Raw genomic sequence first — 21,239 nt, forward strand, 5'->3', positions numbered from 1 at the left:
CCTGGTCAGTTGTTCCCTCAAACGGCAGGAGGACTTAAAGCTGGCCACATTGTACTTGTGTGTCAAGTTTGGTACAGTTTCATCATTCATGGGCATCACAGTGGTCTGTGGGAGGTGAATTGGATGAAGGTACTGGAAATCCCATCATCCTTGGTGCATTCTCCTGCAAACCACACCAGGATATAAATTGTGTCACATTGCACCTGTGTGTCAAGTATGGTACTGTTTCATCTTTCATGGGTATCACAGTGGTCCATGGGAGGTGAATTGGGTGAGGGTACTGCAAATCCCATCATCCATGGCCCACCCTGCGCCAAACTGGACCAGAGCGTAAAGGGGGCCACATTGCACCTGTGTATCAAGTTTGGTACAGATTTGTCATTCATGGGAATCACAGTGGCCTGTGGGAGGTGAATTAGATGAAGGTACTGGAAATTCGATAGTCCTTGGTCCATCCTCCCCCAAACTGCTGCAACATATAAAGTGCATCATGGGGTAGGCTGTCTGGAAGTGTGGGAGTTGGAGTCCAAAACACCTGGAGGGCCCAAGTTGGCCCATGCCTGGTTTAAAGGCTTTCATACAATCCTAGAGTTAGAAGGGGTGCCCAAAGGCCATCTAGTCGAACCCCCTTCTGCCATAGAGGAAGACAGCATCCAAGCCCTCCTGACAGATGGCCATCTAGTCATAAATATGATTGGGAGATAGATAGAGTCCTAGATTTGAAAGGGGTCTCTGAAGGTCATCCAGTCCAGCCCCTTCTGTTGTAAAGGAAGACACCATCCAAGCCCTCCTGACAGAAGGTCATTCCAACCATACATACCATTGAGACATTTATTTATCTATTTATTTATTTAATTCTGATATTTCTCCCCCGCCTTTCTGCAATGGACCCAAAGTGGCTTGCAAGGTCATTAAGCCACGTGCTAACATCCACCATATAAATAAAACATAAAAGTAACGTCAAGCAATAGCAGTATAAATAAGACATAGCTGGGTTCAGTGGGGGCAGGTGAACTACAACTCCCATATGCAAGTCCATCATCCATGGTCCATCCCACTCCAAACAGTGCCCGGGTGTATAGTAGGTCATGGAGACTGTATGTGTCAGGCCTGTTAGAGTGAGTAGGCAAAGCCTGCTCTGTGGTAGTTTTTTGCCTCAATAAAAACTGGGGGGGGGGGGGGGGGAGTAAACGATCCTTAAAAGGAAAGAATAAAAAGATAGTCATTATTTTCTCTTCAGTGTGCTGTGAATAGTACTGTGTCCCAATGAGCCAGGGAAAACCTGTCTTCTTTGGAGCAATTTTGAAGAGGCAAGATGGCCCCCTCCTTTGCGGCCTAGCAGGGCCTAGCAGCCTTCAAAGGCCTTGACCTGTCAGTAGAAGCGCTGAAGGGGGGGGGGGTGTGAGGTGAGGGGGTAGAAGTTTTCATAAACAAAGGAAGCATTAAAACATAATTATTTTCCATCATTAGTTGGATTCAGAATGCTGTGAATGTGTGAGTGGGCCAAAGGCTGTTAACTGTCCCAAAGCTAGAGTCGTTCTGAGGAGATAAGTAGGCCGAACGAAGCCAGTTGGTAGTAGTTTTTGCCCCAGCAGTCCCAGTGGCCTGTGAAAGTGGTGGCCAATCAGAAAGCTGGCACATTCCGCCCAGCCAATCAGAAAGCTGACCCATATTTCGCCAGGCCAATCAAAACGCGAGCACATACACCGCCCGACCAATCAAAATGCTGATACAAACATACAAACATTCACTTTTATTATATATATAGATATAGATGTGATTTTTTAGTTGTTATTTCCAAGGAGATTTAATTAGGTTTTGTATTTTATGTTCAACAATTGTTGTGTGTGTGTTCATTCACTCAGTCGTCTCTGACTCTTCGTGACCTCATGGACCAGTCCACACCAGAGCTCCCTGTTGGCAGTCGCTGCCCCCAGTTCCTTCAAGGTTAAGCCAGTCACTTCAAGGATGCCATCCATCCATCTTGCCCTTGATCGGCCTCTCTTCCTTTTTCCTTCCATTTTCCCCAGCATCATGATCTTTTCCAAGCTTTCCTGTCTTCTCATGATGTAGCCAAATTACTTCATCTTTGCTTCCAATATCCTTCCCTCCAGTGAGCAGCCCGGGCATTATTTCCTGGAGTATGGACTGTTTGGATCTTCTTATGGTCCAAGGCACTCTCAGAATTTTCCTCCAGCACCAAAGTTCAAAAGCATCTATCTTCCTTTGCTCAGCCTTCCTTACGGTCCAGCTCTCGCAACCATAGGTTACTATGGGGAATACCATTGCTTTAACTATGCAGACCTTCATTGCCAGTGTGATGTTTCTGCTCTTCACTATTTTATCAAGGTTGACCATTGCTCTCCTCCCAAGAAGTAAATGTCTTCTGATTTCCTGGCTGCAGTTTGCATCTGCAATGATCATCACGCCTAGAAATATAAAGTCTGTCACTGCCTCCATGTTTTCTCCCTCTATTTGCCAGTTATCAATCAGTCTGGTTGCTATAATCTTGGTTTTCTTGATGTTTAACTGCAACCCAGCTTTTGCGCTATCTTCTTTCCCCTTGGTGATAAGGCTCCTCAGCTCCTCCTCACTTTCAGCCATCAGAGTGGTATCATCTGCATACCTAAGGTTGTTAATGTTTCTTCCAGCAATTTTAACTCCAGCCTTGGATTCCTCAAGCTGCGCACATCTCAATTATTATATAGCATGAAAAAAATAATTGTTGAGGGGTAGTCAGGCTTGTTTTCTGCTGCTCTAGAGCAATGGATTCAAATTGCGGCGGGGGGGGGGGGGGAGGAGAGAGATTCCACCAAAACATTAGGAAGAACTTTGTGAAGGTAAAAACTGTTTGGCAGGAGACTATGCTGCCTCAGAGTATGGTGGGAGTCTCCTTTTTTGGAGGTTTTTAATCAGAGGCTGGATGGCTATCTGTTGGGAATGCTTTGATTAAATTTTCCTGTATGGCAGGGAATTGGACTGGATGGCCATTTTGGACTTTTCCTATTTGATGTTTATGTGATTCTGTTCCTTCTAGTTAAAGCAATTTCCATCAGAGAACAAAAGATGCCCTATTTATTTATTTATTTATTTATTTATTTACAGTATTTATATTCCACCCTTCTCACCCCGAAGGGGACTCAGGGCAGATCACATTATATACATATAGGGCAAACATTCAATGCCCATATACACATAGAACCGAGACAGAGACAAACGCAGAGGCAATTTAACCTTCTCCTGAGGGGATGTTTGATTCTGGCCACAGGGGGGAGCAGCTGCTTCTTCATCCACTGTGATGGCACTTCCTTATTCCAACATTGTAAATTAGTTAAATTAGTTAAATTTGCCTCCCCACTTTATAAGTGGTACCTTATTTCCTACTATCTTTCGGGTTGCTAGGTCAGCAACGAGCAGGGGCTATTTTTTATTTTTTAATTGACGGGTGCTCACCCCGCCACGGGCTGGCCTCGAACTCATGACCTCATGGTCAGAGTGATTTATTGCAGCAGGCTGCTCACCAGCCTCTGCCACAGCCCGGCCCTAAACCGGATTGCACTTCCATATTGTGCACATTTTCCCTCTCCTCACTTCTTTTTGGTTTTTCTTCTTCTTTCTACTTTTTAATATTTTTCTGACTATTTTTTGGGGTGTGAATTAGACTGGTTTTGTTAAAACATTATTATTATTATTATTATTATTATTATTATTATTATTATTATTATTTTTGTACCCCGCCACCATCTCCCCAGAGGGACTCGGGGCGGCTTACAGATATAAAACCAGCATACAGTATACCGTTTACAAAAAAACACAAATAAATTTAAAAGGCATTAAAAATCACAATCATTATAAAACACATGAAAAACACAGCAATAAAAACATAAAATGAGCTGGGCAAAGTGCACTAAGTGGAACTTGTAAACAAGAAGGAAGATTAAGGTGCTACAGGGTCATGGGAAGAGCCTTAAACTGGGGTGAACTCTGAGGCTATGTCAAGGAGTTAACCAAACAGGTACAACTGGTCAGAAGAACCCACTAGTACCAGGGTTTAGCAAACAGTGGGCGGTACTTCTTCAAAAGCCTGTTTGAAGAGCCACGTTTTCAGGCTCTTCCTGAACACATCCAAGGTGGCAGCTTGCCTAATTTCCCTGGGGAGCGCGTTCCAGAGCTGGAGGGCCGCCTCGGAGAAGGCCCTCTCCCTCGTCCCAACCAACCACACTTGTGACGGAGGCGGAAGCAAGAGGAGGGCCTCTCCCAACGAACGAAGAAATCATGCAGGTTCATAGGGGGAGATGCGGTCAGAAAGGTAAGTGGGTCCCAAACCGTTCAGGGCTTTGTAGGTCAACACCTGCACCTTCAATTGGGTCCGCAAGGTGAAAGACAGCCAGTGGAGCTCCTTAAACAGGGGAGTGGACCATTCCCTGTAATTCGCTCCTGTTAGGAACCTGGCTGCTGCCCGCTGAACTAGTTGGAGTTTCCGGGCCGTCTTCAAAGGCAGCCCCACGTAGAGTGCGTTGCAATAATCCAATCTAGAGGTAACTAAGGCATGGACCACCGTAGCCAGATCAGACTTCACGAGTTTTAGTTGTGCAAAGGCCCTCCCGGCCACCGTCGACACCTGAGCCTCAAGTGTCAGTGATGAGTCGAGGAGGACCCCCAAGCTGCGGACCTGCGCCTTCAGGGGGAGTGCGACCCCGTCAAGCACAGGTTGCCACCCAATACCCTGATCAGACATGCGATTGACCTGGAGGACCTCTGTCTTGTCAGGACTAAGCTTCAGCTTGTTCGCCCTCATCCAGCCCATCACAGCCGCCAAGCACTGGTCCAGTATCCAAGGAGCTTCCTTGGAGTTTGGTGGAAAGGAGTAGTAGAGTTGGGTGTCATCTGCGTAGAGATGGCACCGCACTCCAAAACTCCGGATGACCTCTCCCAACGGTTTCATGTAGATGTTAAAAAGCATGGGGGACAGAATAGAACCTTGCGGGACCCCACAGGTTCAAAGGCCAGGGCTCCGAGCAGGTGTCCCCCAGCTTCACCAACTGGGATCAGCCCTCCAGGAAGGACTGGAGCCACTGCAGAGCAGAACCCCCAAGGCCCATCCCAGAGAGCCATCCCAGAAGGATACCATGATCTATGGCAGGGGTCCCCAAACTTTTTAAACAGGGGGCCAATTCACGGTCCCTCAGACCGTTGGAGGGCCGAACTATAGTGTTTTTTATTTTGAACTATGAACAAATTCCTATGCACACTGCACATATCTTATTATGAAGTAAAAAAACAAACAAAAAGGGAACAAATACAGCCTCAATGTTAATAATAATAATCATCATCATAAAAATAATAAAGAGGGTTGGAAGAGACCCCTTGGGCCATCTAGTCCAAACCCCTTTTGCTTTTGTGCAACAAAACATAATCAAAGCACCCCTGACAGATAGTCACTCAATAATAATAATAATAATAATAATAATAATAATAATAATAATGGGATCTGCACACATCATCCGAAAATACATCACACAGTCCTAGACACTTGGGAAGTGTTCGACTTATGATTTTGTGATACGAAATCCAGCATATCTATCTTGTTTGCTGTGTCATACAATGATAGTAATAATCCATCATATATATCTCGTTTGTTGTGCCATACTCTGTCTTTGTGTCAACAACAACAATAATAATAATAATAATAATACCATAATTAAAATGGTTGGAAAAGACCCCTTGGGCCATCTAATCCAACCCCCTTCTGCCTTTGTGCACCAAAACAATCAAAGCATCCCTGACCAACATAATTCAACCACCTACTAACACAGTTAACCTATTTCTATAAGATGTGCCTCTGTATTCATTTTGGAAACTGCCACTGGATACATTCTGTGCAATACAAAACGAAGTGTGCCATTTTCCCCAATGTACATTTAATGTGGTACCTCAAGCAAGGTCTTAAGTTCCTCTGTGGCAGCGGTGGCTGGAAAGGAGCGCACGGGGCGGGCAAGGAGGCAGGAAAGGTGAGTGCCTTCCCTGCCTCCTCGCTCGCCCTGCGCGCTCCTTCGGCAGCAGCAGCGGGAAAGGAGCGCGCGGGGCGAGCGAGGAGGCAGGGAAGGTGAGTGGCTTTCTCTCCATGCTCGCCCCGTGCACTCCTTCCTCGACAGCGGCGACGGGAAAGGAGCGCGCGGGGCGAGCGAGGCGAGAAAGCCACTCACCTTCCCTGCCTCCTCGCTCGCCCTGCGCGCTCCTTCTTCGGCAGCAGCGGCGGGAAAGGAGCGCGCGGGGCGAGCGAGGAGGCAGGAAAGGTGAGTGGCTTTCTCTCCATGCTCGCCCCGTGCACTCCTTCCTCGACAGCAGCAGCGGGAAAGGAGCGCGCGGGGCGAGCGAGGAGGCAGGGAAGGTGAGTGGCTTTCTCTCCATGCTCGCCCCGTGCACTCCTTCCTCGACAGCGGCGACGGGAAAGGAGCGCGCGGGGCGAGCGAGGAGGCAGGGAAGGTGAGTGGCTTTCTCTCCATGCTCGCCCCGTGCACTCCTTCCTCGACAGTGGCGACGGGAAAGGAGCGCGCGGGGCGAGCGAGGCGAGAAAGCCACTCACCTTCCCTGCCTCCTCGCTCGCCCTGCGCGCTCCTTCTTCGGCAGCAGCGGCGGGAAAGGAGCGCGCGGGGCGAGCGAGGAGGCAGGGAAGGTGAGTGGCTTTCTCTCCATGCTCGCCCCGTGCACTCCTTCCTCGACAGCAGCAGCGGGAAAGGAGCGCGCGGGGCGAGCGAGGAGGCAGGGAAGGTGAGTGGCTTTCTCTCCATGCTCGCCCCGTGCACTCCTTCCTCGACAGCAGCGGCGGGAAAGGAGCGCGCGGGGCGAGCGAGGAGGCAGGGAAGGTGAGTGGCTTTCTCTCCATGCTCGCCCCGTGCACTCCTTCCTCGACAGCAGCGGCGGGAAAGGAGCGCGCGGGGCGAGCGAGGAGGCAGGGAAGGTGAGTGGCTTTCTCTCCATGCTCGCCCCGTGCACTCCTTCCTCGACAGCAGCGGCGGGAAAGGAGCGCGCGGGGCGAGCGAGGAGGCAGGGAAGGTGAGTGGCTTTCTCTCCATGCTCGCCCCGTGCACTCCTTCCTCGACAGCAGCGGCGGGAAAGGAGCGCGCGGGGCGAGCGAGGAGGCAGGGAAGGTGAGTGGCTTTCTCTCCATGCTCGCCCCGTGCACTCCTTCCTCGACAGCAGCGGCGGGAAAGGAGCGCGCGGGGCGAGCGAGGCGAGAAAGCCACTCACCTTCCCTGCCTCCTCGCTCGCCCTGCGTGCTCCTTCTTCGGCGGCAGCGGCGGGAAAGGAGCGCGCGGGGCGAGCGAGGAGGCAGGGAAGGTAAGTGGCTTTCTCTCCATGCTCGCCCCGTGCACTCCTTCCTCGACAGCAGCGGCGGGAAAGGAGCGCGCGGGGCGAGCGAGGCGAGAAAGCCACTCACCTTCCCTGCCTCCTCGCTCGCCCTGCGCGCTCCTTCTTCGGCGGCAGCGGCAGCAGAAAAGGTGCACGCGGGGCGAGGGAGAAGGGAAAGGCCTTTTCCTCTTTCTCCTTGCCACACACATCTTTCTTGGCAGAGGAGGAGGGAGCTACTGCCCCGCGGGCCGGATAAATAGCTCCGACGGGCCGCATGTGGCCCGCGGGCCGTAGTTTGGGGACCCCTGATCTATGGTATCGAAAGCCGCTGAGATGTCCAAGAGAACCAGCAGGGTCACACTCCCCCTGTCCAGTTCCCTGCGGAGGTCATCCACCAAGGCGACCAAAGCCGTCTCGGTACTGTGCCCAGGTCTAAAGCCGGACTGTGATGGATCCAGAAAATCAGTGTCATCCAAGAACCCCTGGAGCTGAGAGGCAACTACCCACTCCAGGACCTTGCCCAAAAAAGGAAGATTCGAGATTGGTCTGTAGTTATTTAGGATGGTCGAATCAAGGGAGGCTTTCTTCAAAATTGGCCTCACTATGGCCTGTTTTAGGGCAGATGGAAATTTGCCTTGAACCAGAGAGGCATTAATTATACTCACAAACCAACCTCCCAATCCTCCACTGGCCGATTTTATAAGCCAAGAAGGGCAAGGATCCTTGGCACAAGTGGTCGCCCTCACAGCTCCAAGGATCTTGTCCACGTCATCCAGGTGAACAAGTTGAAACGAATCCCACAAGATAGAACAGACAGGTGCCTCGGTTAACTCACATGGCATTGCATCCAAGCTAGCGTCCAAGTCATGACGGATCTGAGAGACTTTGTCTGCAAAATGGTGTGCGAACCCGCTGCACCGAGTTGCCGCGTCCTCGGGTGCCTCCCCACCCTCAGGAGGGTTTAGGAGCTCCCCAACGACACGGAACAATAAAAACTGGGGGGGGGGGGGGTCTAATAGACTGATGGTCTATTAGTTGCAGACGCTATGCGGGCAGTTGTGAAGGTCTTCCTGGCTGCCCGCAAAGGGTTTAGAGAAGATGGCGCCGAGGGAAGTCAGTCGGTCGTTTGTGGCTCCGCGTGGCTGTAGATAAACATCAGCCTTTTACTGCTTTCTCGTCACCTCCTTGGTGTAAAAAGGCTGGGACTAGACCCCAAAGTGAGGAAGGTTGCTTGGGGTCTGGTTTTTAGCTTGTTTGAAGTGAGGAGAGAAGGAGAAAGAGAAGTGAGAGCCCAGTGCAAGAGGTAGAGAGAGAAAGAGCTCCTTTGCCGTTACAACAGCAAGACCAGACCAGACCAGACTAAGCGAACTAAGAACAGATCAGACTAAGCGAATAAGACCTATGCTAACTATTTGTTCACCCGGCTGCCGGTCTCAGGATTTTCATTCATTCATCCTCCATGTTGGGATCATCGTTCCTGTGGTTTGAGGTGCTGTGTGGACGTCTGTTTATTTTGTTTGGTATGGTGCTGGGCGTATGCTGGCTGGAGATTATCAGCGTGCTTGGAATTGCTGGGGGCGCTGTACTTCGGTGGGGCTTGGAGGTGGCGTGTTCTTGGCGGCGTGCTTCTGGCTGCGTGGGTGCACTCCAGAACTGCTCTTCGGGGCCACTGCCGTCGCTGGCTTGGAGGCGTTTTCGGGGAGCCGGGTTCCACTCCTGCGACTGACGGGCGGCATGGGAGGTGTGGCAACGCCGTCTGCTGTGACCAACAGCTGCTGCCTAGGCTGCTGCAAGAGAGTTCGATGCTGGCTTTCGGCCCCTGCTCATCGCTCGGTGGCAGTGGCCTGTGGGGGGGGGGGGATAGTGTGCTTTTCTCCCTCCCCTGCCTCCACTGTGTTACTGGACCAGGCCTGTTGTTGCTGTATCATCTCCACTGCAACATTTATCGGAACTTATCGCCTAGCACCAAGCACTTTACTGACTGCCGGTTAAGCACTTTATTTATATCAAGCATTTATTGTATAGAACTGCCGCCCATAAAGCATTTACTCCATCAAATATTTTACCAACCACCTATCAGAGAGAACTGATTAAGCACTTTACTGAACTCTATGAAATAGAACTATTCAGCACTTTATGGGATAAACTTGATTGTTGTACTTTTTTTAATCAAATTGAACCGCTCTACCTCATTCAATATTCCATCAGACGCCTACTGATCTGAAATGGCCCTCTGAACTAAGCCTTGGACTGAGTATTAAGTATTACAGCACTTTATTTGTACTATTATAGTTGCTGTTATAACATCTACTATGGGTCTTACCAACTGGGATAATAGTTGAGGGCGGGGAGGGGCGGTTGGAGGGTGGGAAGGTTTGTTTTGTTATTAGAGCTTATGTGATAAGTACAACTACTGGCCACAGGAAATAGCACAAATAGTATAAAGGGTTGGCTATGTCAATGCACCTGGGCACTTGGTGGAAGCAGGACACAGCTGAAATAGGAATTCTGGCCACTCTAAAACCCAGGGTTAATGTAATTATGGACCAGGTTGGGGGAGGGTGGATGTCCAACAGCCGAGGGGTCCCTATAGAAGTAATTCAGGGGAGGGGGAGATACGGGAAAGGGAGGCAAAAATTAATTCGGCCTAGGGAAAGAAGAGTCCTTGTAGATTTAAAACAGCCTCCCGACACAGTAAATCTGGGTGCCCAGGTTGGCGATCCCTCCGGTCTAAAGGTGGTGCTGCTGAACGCCAGGTCTGTTAATGGAAAAGTAGCGATCATCCAGGATCTTATCCTGGATGAGCGGGCAGACCTGGCGTTCATAACGGAGACCTGGCTGGATGAGGCTGGGGGGGCCAATCTCACCCAGCTTTGTCCGCCAGGGTATACCGTACAGCACCAACCAAGATCCGGAGGGAGGGGAGGAGGGGTTGCGGTGGTCTATAAGGAGTCCATCCCCCTGACCAGGTGCCCCATCCCGCAGTCAACCTTGTTTGAGTGTGCTCATCTGAGGATAGGTGACCGGGACAGAATAGGGATTCTGTTAGTGTACCGACCACCCCGCTGCACTACAGTCTCCTTGCCTGAGCTAGCAGGGGTGGTCTCCGGCCTGGCATTGGAGTCCCAACGGCTCATTGTGCTGGGGGACTTCAATGTCCATGCCGAGACCACTCTGTCCGGGGCAGCTCAGGACTTCATGGCCACCATGGCAACCATGGGGCTGTCCCAACTAGTATCTGGCCCTATCCACAGAGCGGGGCACACACTTGACTTGGTTTTCTGCCAGGGATGGGAGGAAGGTGGCGGTGTGGAGGAGCTCACCATCACTCCTTTGCCATGGACCGACCATCACCTGATCAGGTTTAGACTCACCGCACCCCCCAACCTCCGCAGGGGTGGAGGACCTAAAATGGTCCGTCCCAGGAGGCTTATGGATCCAAATGGATTCCTGACGGCTCTTGGGGAATTTCCCACCACCTCGGCTGGTGATCCTGTTGATGCTCTGGTCACTCTCTGGAATAAGGAGGTGACTAGGGCAATAGACACGATTGCTCCGGAACGTCCCCTCTCGAGTACCCGAGCTAAACCATCTCCTTGGTTCACTGAGGAGTTGGAAGCGATGAAGCGAAAGAAGAGGGAACTAGAGGGCGTGTGGCGTTCGAAGCCGAGCGAGCCAAACCGAACACGGCTATGTCTCGACCTTAGGGCATATGCCACGGCAATAGATGCTGCAAAGAACGTTTTCTTTGCAGCTAATATTGCGTCCGCAAAGAACCGTCCGGCGGAGCTGTTCCGAGTTGTCAGAGGTTTGTTATATCCCGTCCCTCAAGACGGGATCCCTGACAACTCGGCAGCCCGCTGTGAAGCATTTGCTCGGTTCTTTGCGGACAAAGTCGCTTTGATCCGCTCTGGCTTCGACACCATATTAACGGCAGTCTCCGAGGATGTAACACGGGCACCTGCTTGTCCTATTTTGATGGATTCGTTTCAATTGGTTCAGCCTGAGGACGTGGACAAGGTGCTGGGAGAGGTGAGGGCTACCACATGCATCCTAGACCCCTGCCCATCCTAGCTGGTGAGAGAAGCCAGAGGGGGATTGGCCAAGTGGGTGAAGGTGGTGGTGAATGCCTCCCTTCGGGAAGGCATATTTCCAGCGAGCCTTAAATTGGCTGTGATCAAACCGCTGTTGAAAAAGCCATCACTGGACCCCACTCAATTGGATAATTATCAGCCTATTTCCAATCTCCCCTTTTTGGGCAAGGTCGTGGAACGTGTGGTGGCCGCACAACTCCAGGCATTCTTGGTAGATACCAATTATCTGGATCCGGCACAGTCTGGCTTCAGGCCGGGGCATGGTACCGAGACAGCCTTGGTCGCCTTAGTCGATGATCTACGCCAGGAACTGGACAGGGGGAGTGTGTCCCTGCTGGTTCTGCTGGACCTTTCAGTGGCCTTCGATACCGTTGACCACAGTATCCTTCTGGGGCGCCTTGCCGGGATGGGGCTCGGGGGTACTGCTTTGCAGTGGCTCCAGTCCTTTCTGGAGGGTCGTTCCCAGATGGTGTCATTGGGGGACACCTGCTCGGCCCCACAACCCTTGTCTTGTGGGGTCCCGCAGGGCTCTGTATTGTCTCCCATGTTATTTAACATCTACATGAAGCCGTTGGGAGAGATCATCCGGAGTTTCGGGGTGCGGTGTCATCTGTACGCAGATGATGTCCAGCTCTGTCACTCCTTCCCACCTGTCACTAAGGAGGCTGTTCAGGTCCTGAACCGGTGTCTGGCCGCTGTGTCGGACTGGATGAGGGCTAACAAATTGAAATTGAATCCAGACAAGACAGAGGTCCTCCTGGTCAGTCGTAAGGCTGAACAGGGAATAGGGTTACAGCCTGTGTTGGACGGGGTCGCACTCCCCCTGAAGACACAGGTTCGCAGTCTGGGGGTGATCCTGGACTCATTGCTGAGCCTGGATCCCCAGGTCTTGGCGGTGGCCAGGGGAGCCTTCGCACAACTCTGTCTTGTGCGCCAGCTGCGCCCATTCCTTGGGAGGTCTGACTTGGCCACGGTGGTCCACTCTCTGGTTACAGCTCGTTTGGACTACTGCAATGCGCTCTACGTGAGGTTGCCTTTGAAGACGGCCCGGAAGCTCCAACTAGTACAACGGGCGGCAGCCAGATTAATAACTAGGGCAGCTTACAGTTGGGGCAGCGCACAACCCCCCTGCTAAGCCAGCTCCACTGGCTGCCGATATGCTACCGAGCCCAATTCAAAGTGCTGGTCTTGACCTATAAAGCCTTAAACGGTTCTGGCCCAATCTACTTGTCCGAACGTATCTCCTCCTGTGAACCAGTAAGATCACTAAGATCATCTGGAGAGGCCCTGCTCTCGGTCCCACCTGTCTCACAGGCGCGGCTGGTGGGAACGAGGGACAGGGCCTTCTCGGTGGTGGCTCCCCGGCTGTGGAACGCCCTCCCTGGAGATATCCGACAGGCTCCTACCCTGCTGGGATTCAGAAGGGCTGTGAAAACATGGTTATGTGCCCAAGCTTTTGATGAGTAAATGACAAAGTTGACATGGACTGATTTAAGGATGAAGAATGAGGATCTCGGACGAATGGAATTAATTATTTATACGTTTTTAAGGTTTTATAATGTGTTTTAACGATGTTATTAATATATCTGTTACTGTTTTGTTTTTATGATTGTATTCAGGGCATTAAATTTTGCCAATTTTTGTAAGCCGCCCTGAGTCCCTTCGGGTGAGAAGGGCGGGATATAAATGTTGTAAATAAATAAATAAATAAATAAAGCCGCGGAGTAGGCCCCAATCGCAGCACTAGCCCTACTTGGTCAGAGGCGTCCTGAGTCTTCCGCCAGCGGCACTCTTGTCCTTTTCTCTTACGCTTCATCACTGCCAACTCCTCTGAGAACCAGGGAGCCGACATGACTCTGCGCAAAGAGAGGGGATGTTCGGGGGCAATCGTGTCAATTGCCCTAGACATCTCGCTATTATAGCAATCTACCAGGGCATCAACAGGATTGTCAGCACCCAAGACAGGAGAATCCCCAAGAGATCTCAGGAATCCATCAGGATCCATCAGTCTCCTGGGGTGGACCATCTTAATGGGTCCCCCACCCCTGCGGAGGTTTTTGGGGGACATGGTAAGTCTTAGACTGATCAGGTGATGGTCGGACCATGACAACAGAAGAATGTTTTTCTCTTCCACTCCAACCTCACCATCCATCACAACAAAAACCAGGTCGAGCGTGTGATCAGCTTGATGGATGGGACCAGATATCACTTGGGACAGCCCCATGGTCGTCATGGCAACCATGAAATCTTGAGCTGCACCTGTCAAGGTGGACTCAGCATGGATGTTAAAGTCCCCCAGCACTACCAGTCGCTGGGAGACCAATGCCACACCAGAGATCACCTCTGCTAGCTCAGGCAGGGAAACTGCAGTGTCGTGGGGTGGACGGTACACTAGCAGAATCCCCAGACTGTCCCGGGCACCCACCCTAAGATGTACACACTCAAAACCTGTAGTCTGCGGGATGGCACACCTGACCAGGGAGATGGACTGCTGAAAGACCACCGCCAAGATTGTTTATGTATTTTAGATGACTACTCTGGTTTTGCATGGAGTTTTTTTGTGAAAACACAAAAGTGAAGTGTTTGAAACCTTTAAGAACTGGGTTGCCTACGTGAAGAGACAGTTTGAGGTGGATGTGAAAGCCTTGCAAACAGATAGAGGGGGCGAATTCACATCACACAATTTCAAAAATTTCCTGCAGAAGGAAGGGATTGTGCACAGGCTGATATGTCCATACCAAAGTACCAAAAATGGTAAAATAGAAAGGTTTGTTAGAAAGATCCAAACTGTAAATGACTCTCTTTTGGCAGACTCAGGATTAGCAAGTAATTTATGGGGTGAGGCAATGATGACTGCCAATTACTTAACAGAATATGGTCTGAACCTATTCAAAATACCCCATATTTTCTTTTGTATGGAAAGAAGCCTCCTTTGGGACATCTAAGAGCATTTGGGACTCAAGCATGGGTTTTTGTGCCCAAAGCAATTAGGAGGAAAGGTCAGGAGAAATCCAGAAAGTTAGTCATGGTGGGATATGCTCAAGGAGCTAAAGCATGGAGATTTCTGGATAAGGATGGGTCTGTAGTAATTTCCAGGTCTGCTAACTTTGTCTGTCCTCAGAGTTGGGATAGAATTCATGCTAACCATGAGGTGTTCCTTCCAATTTCCAATGAGGCACCTCATGTGACTAAGAGATTTAAAAGATCTAGGTCATCAGATCAGGATGAAGTAAAGGAAGAACAGGGAGATCCTGGGGAAGAAACTAGCCAAAGTACAGGCCTTAGGAGAACAACAAGAATAAGAAAGGCTCTTGATAGATTTAAAATTCAGCATGTTAAAGTGTGTTTGGTTACCTATGAGCCTCAGACCTATGAGGAAGTTGAGAGTATGCCTCAGGAAGAAAGGGAGAAATGGCTGCATGCTATGGAGGAGGAATTAGAAAGCATGAGGAGGCTATAAACCAACTAAGTTACCAGAAGGTGTAAGACCAATAGAAACCAAATGGGTATACAAACAGAAGGTAAATTCTGAAGGTCAGGTGTGCTACAAAGCACGATTTGTGGCACGGGGGTTTACTCAGAAGAAGGATATTGATTACTCTGAAGTGTACTCACCCACTCTTAACCCTAATTCATTAAGGATAGCTTTGAGTATAGCGGCAAGCTTAAAGTTAAAGGCCAACCACTTTGATATTAATACTGCATATCTCAATGCAGATTTAAAGGAGAATATTTACATTAAAGCACCTCCAGGACTCAGGAACAATGAGTCAAATTCATTTTTCCAACAAGGCTCTTTATGGTTTAAAACAATCTGGTCTTTCCTGGTATGACTGTCTTAATGAAAGTTTATTGAAAATGGGCTTTGTTAGAAGCAGAGCAGACCCATGTGTATATACTAGAAATGTTAATTGTGATTATCAAGTTCTTTTAGTGTATATTGATGACCTATGTTTTATTGCTGAGACTGATAAAGAGATGAACCATTTTGCTGATGAGTTAAAGCAACAGTTTCAGATAAAATATCTTGGGCCAATACAATATTTCCTGGAGTTACATATCATGAGGACTGAGCAAAGAGGTTTTGTGTTAAGCCAAAAAGGGAAAATATTACATGTGTTAAAAACTATGAATATGGAAAATTGTAAAGGTGCCCAATCACCTAAGATTTTAGGGTTTCAAAACGAAATTGAAAATGCTGAGCCAATCCAACAGAAGGATTTATACAAAAGTGTAATTGGACAACTGTTGTATATAAGTAATTACACCCGAGTTGATATTGCTTTTTCTGTTAATTTCTTGAGTAGGTACTAAAGTAATGCAATCACAGCAGCGTGGAATGGTCTCAAGCGATTATTGAGATATTTGAAAGAAACCCAAAATTTTTGTTTAGTTTTGAATCCTGACGATTCACTGACTCTAGAAAGCTATGTGGATAGTGATTTTGGAAACAGCCCAGGCAGGAAGTCAACAACCGGAGTTTTGTTTAAGTGTCATAGATTGGAAATCAAAGAAACAAAGTTTTGTAGCCCTGAGTTCGAGTGAAGCCGAATTTGGTGCTTTATCTCTGGCATACACAGAGTTATGTGTCTTGAAACAGCTGTTGAAAGATCTACTGATTCCTATTGAAGAACCAACAAATATTTTTGAAGACAACCAAACTTGTATTTTGATGGCTACACAAGCAAGGGTCAAACAAAGAAGTAAACATGTGGACATAAAGTACAATTGTGTCAGGGATGCTGTTAGAGATAGTAAAATCTCACTGACATATTGTAATACTTCAGAGAACCTTGCTGACATATTAACTAAACCACTAGGAGCACAAAAACATAACCAAGTTCTAGATGTTTTGGAAATATTTGAGTTTGATTTATAAAGGTTTTATTTAACACAAGGAGGGGTGTTACAGTAAGTAATAACAGCATCAGGTATATATGTGTGTGTTAAAAAAACCTTATGGTGTTAATTATTTTGAGCAGCTGCTGATGTAGGTCAGCAAGCAAGCTTGTACCACACCCGGTGGGGTATAACAGTATGGGTTTTTTTAGAATACAGTTGGTGATGGTGATGCTGAATGAATAATGCCTGACCAGCAATACTCCTTGCTATGATGGAATAGCTATTTGTTTTATGTTATATTCTTTTGGATGAAGAAGCCGTACTCTGTGCAACTTACAAGGACTATGTAAGTTTGTTGAGCTTTTTGATTTTGTATCTCTGTTGACAAGAGTAAAGATTTTTGTTCCTTTTCCTCTTGTTTGTGTGTCTTTTGCATTGGACCTGACTGATATCTGCTTATGCGCAACAATATAGTAGTCATGGGAGATTTCAACTATTCTGATATCTGTTGGAAAACAAACTCGGCCAAAAGCACAAAGTCCAACAAATTCCTCACTTGCCTTGCAAACAATTTTATGGTCCAGAAGGTGGAAGAGGTGACAAGGGGATCAGCTACTCTTGATCTAATCTTAACAAATGTGGAAGACCTGATCACTACAGTCAAAGTGGTCGGATCCTTAGGGGCAAGTGACCATGTGCTCCTGCAGTTTGTGATACAAAGGAAGGCTGAAACTAAGACAAATCAACATGCATTGTGGACTTTAAGAGAGCTGACTTCCAAAAAATGAAGGAAATACTGAGCAGCATTCCATGGATGCCAATATTAAAAGACAAGGGAGTTAAGGATGGATGGGAGTTTTGTAAAAGTGAAATACTCAAGGCACAAATGCAAGCAGTGCCAACAAAGAAAAAAAATAAGACAAGTGCAAAGAAGCCATAATGGATGTCCAAAGAACTTCTAACCAGGCTAAGACTCAAAAGAGTCATGCACAAGAAGTGGAAAAGGGGAGAAATCACCAAAGAAGAATTCAAACGTATAGCCAACTCCTGTAGGGAAAGGGTTCGCAAGGCTAAAGTGCAAAATGAGCTCAGGCTTGCCAGGGACATTAAAAACAACAAAAAAGGCTTTTTTGCTTACATTGGTTGAAAAAGGAAGAAGGAGGTGATAGGGCCTATGCGAGGAGAAGATGGGGTGATGGTGACAAGAGACAGGGAAAAGTCAGAACTACTTAATGCCTTCTTTACGTCGGTCTTCTCACAAAAAGAAAACAGTCTTCAGCCTTAGCAACATGGAGTGGATGAAGGATTAGGGGAAATCCAACCCCAAATAGGGAAACAAATTGTCCAGGAACACCTGGTCGCTCTAAACTAATTCAAGTCCTCAGGGACAGATCAGCTACATCCAAGAGTATTGAAGGAACTAGCTGAAGTTATTTCAGAACCACTGTTAATCATCTTTGAGAGTTCTTGAAGAATGGGAGAAGTCCCAGCAGATTGGAGGAGGGCGAATGTGGTCCCTATCTTCAAGAAGGGAAAAAGAACAACCCAAACAATTACCAAATGTGGGCTAGACAAAACTACAGTTAGGTGTATCTGTAATTAAGTGAACAAACCCAAAGGGTGCTCACCAATGCGTCTTCTTCATCTTGGAAGTCACTAGTGGAGGGTTCCGTCATGGTCCTGGTTCTGTTCTGCATCTTCATTAATGACTTAGATGACGGGTTAGAAGGCACGATAATCAAGTTTGCAGACGACACCAAACTGGGAGGGATAGCTAACACTCCAGAAGACAGGAGCAGAATTCAAAACAATCTTAACAGACTAGAGAGATGGGCCGAAACTAAATGAAATTCAACAGGGACAAATGCAAGATACTTCACTTTGGCAGAAAAAATGGAATGCAAAGATACAGAATGGGGGATGCCTGGCTCAACAGTGGTACGTGTAAAAAAGATCTTGGAGTTCTTGTGGACAACAAGTTAAACATGAGCCAACAATTTGATGAGGCTGCTAAAAAAAGCCAAAGGGATTTTGGCCTGCATCAATAGGAGTATAGCGTCTAGATCCAGGGAAGTCATGCTACCCCTCTATTCTGCCTTGGTCAGACCACACCATGAATACTGTGTCCAATTCTGGGCACTGCAATTGAAGGGAGATTTTGACAAGGTGGAATGTGCAACTAAAGGAGAGCAACTAAAATGATCAAGGGTCTGGAAAACAAGCCCTATGAAGAGCGGCTTAAATAACTGGGCATGTTTAGCCTGCAGAAGTGAAGGCTGAGAGGAGACATGATAGCCATGTAAAAATATGTGAGGGGAAGTCATAGGGAGGAGGGAGCAAGCTTGTTTTCTGGATAATCTAGAGAATTGCAGGATAGTGTTAATCTTGATACCCATAAAAGTTAAAATGTGGGCCAGGCCTTCTGTTTTTTCATGTGCCAAGGGCACTCTCAGTTGCCCTCTCAATGTGTGGAAAGTTTGAAGGAGCATTGCACAATGCCCTGTGCCAGATTTGCCTACAAACACAAAGTTATCAAGAAAAGGAACTACCTCTTTTAATCCAGTTTTAGTCTTGAAGGCTATTCCAAAAATGTGCTAAATATCTCAAAAGCTACATAAGATACTGAACACCCCATGAGCAAGGTCTTATCCATGTAAAAGGATCCCTCAAATAAAAAACTCATAAGCTCAAAATCATTGGGATGAACTGGTAGCAAGCAAAAGGCTGACTCGATGTCACACTTCACTATGCTAATGCACCTTAGCAGTTGAACTGCAATGTCAAAGGATATGTATTGCACTGTGTTGCATTTCTTTGTAATTGCATCATTCATGGAATCTCCCCTTGGGTAAAATAAATGGTGAATGAGGCAAAATTCCCCAGGGGCTTTTGGGGCAACTATTCCCAAGGGAGAAATTCTGAAATTAGGCAGAGGAGGATCAGAAAATGGTCCCATTATCCTGTTTTCCTGAACTTTCTTATAAATCTTAGCCCTAGTTATTCTTTGCTTATCAATGATTTCAGGTTGTGCAATGTGTATGGTGACCACTGTCCCTGGTAAGAGATATGAAAACCATAGGTGAAACCCTCTTGAATGTAAGTAGTGGCTGCAATATTGGAGTATTTATCAAGCCACTGTCCCAGTTCTTGGAGATCAATTAAACTGGGGCCCTTTTGTAATTTCCAGAGAACCTGGGATTTGCTTTGATGGTGTGTTGTCCCTCTGGCCAGCCCTGGGCAAGCATCCCCCGACACGCTTTATTGCAAAATGTGATACATTGCAGATAAAGTAGAAGTGTTGGAATTTGCATGGCTTGCATGAACAAATTTCCTGGGATGCAAAATTCCAACAGAGCAGTTGCTGTTGTGATTGTTGCTGTTGTGGTGTTTCTTTCTGCTGAAAGGTCTGGCCCTATTTAGAATTTTAAACCATGTGCTGATTTTTCATAAGTAACCAGATGGATGTAGTTATGAACTGAATCCAAAACTAGTTATCACTGAGGTCCTACATAAGTAAGTCAGAGATCTGTGCATGCCTCAAAGAAGATAAGATGCCTGATCTTCACTCTCTGCTAAGAACTAAAGATTTATAGCCCTAAAAGCTATCAAATAAGCAGAGAACTCTTATAAACAGAGCCTAAACACCAGGAGCTGTCAAGAACACAAAGCTGCAAAGTGCTCTATACTGCCACTTATCTTTACCAGGTAACCACAAAGGGTTGATGAGACAAAAAAAAGAACAATGGCTAAGAAAATTAACAGAATTTTTGTCAATAATGGAACAAAATAAGAGACAATATGAAGATATTACAGAATGAAACAAAGGCTGCTAAAGAAGAGGTAAATTCAGTTTTAAAAAAAAGCAGCCCAGGCTTATAGTAAGGCAGAGCAAAATGAAAGCAAGATCAAGCTGCTTCAAAAACAAATAGCCCAACTGAGCTATCAAAACCACAGCAGAAAAATGAGACTATCTAGGACCTCAGAGGATGTAACCCCCAGAGAACTTGAAAAGGTCTTGGTGGAATGGTGGAAGGAACTTAAGATGCAAATTGAAATTGATGATGTGGAATGGATTCATAGAATCTACAAACCCTCAACATCAGCAAGAACCTCCCAAGAGGTGATAGTGGCTTTTTCCTGTGAGAAGCAGAAAGACTATTTATAAAAGGCTCTTAGACAAATAGCAGACCTGCAGTTCGTGGGTCATAGAATTTTGTAAAACATGATTACTGCCCAGAAATCCTGCAAGAAAAACTTAAGATGAAATCATTTGCATAGAGTCCGTATAGCTAAGGAATTAAATTTTCATGGATATATCCTGCCTGCATAATAGTATTCAAGGCCAGTAAATGCTTCAGAGCAAGAAACCCAGTGGAGGCAGGGAAGATTTTATCAGACCTAGGAATGCAACTGAGAGACACTGAATTACAAAGTGAAGGCCAGAGTGTGGAAGAGGACATTCTAGGCTGTAGTTTAGCCAGGTTGAAGGAACATCTACACATTATAGAGGAGCAGGAAACAGATCATGCAAGGAACTCTTGGGGGGGGGGGGGGATCCAAATGTTGAAAGTGCTTAATAATGTTAAAAAGGGGGAAAGGAAACCTTAAGGAGGGGCTATTGCCATTAATAATATGTTAAAGTAATCATAGCAATCAAGGGAGAGGGGAAGTAAACATGTGGACACTTCCAAAGAAACCCTAATTGCTTAAATGATTAAATGCTTAAAAGGGTGAATCTCTGAAGGAAGATGCAGCCAGGAGAAGGGGCTATAATAATAAATAATATATGTAAAGAAACAATAAGGAGGAAAGGAAAGTTTGGGAACACAGATCTCATATGGGAGAAGAGAGACAAGGAGTGGAAAATGTACTCCCACTGAAAAGGTCTCTAAATCATGGGTGGGGAGGAAGAGAGCACACTTAAATAAAATAAGCATAATCACAAAATAA

Source organism: Anolis carolinensis, chromosome 3, assembly GCF_035594765.1.
Source record: "Anolis carolinensis isolate JA03-04 chromosome 3, rAnoCar3.1.pri, whole genome shotgun sequence".
Lineage (NCBI taxonomy): Eukaryota > Metazoa > Chordata > Lepidosauria > Squamata > Dactyloidae > Anolis > Anolis carolinensis.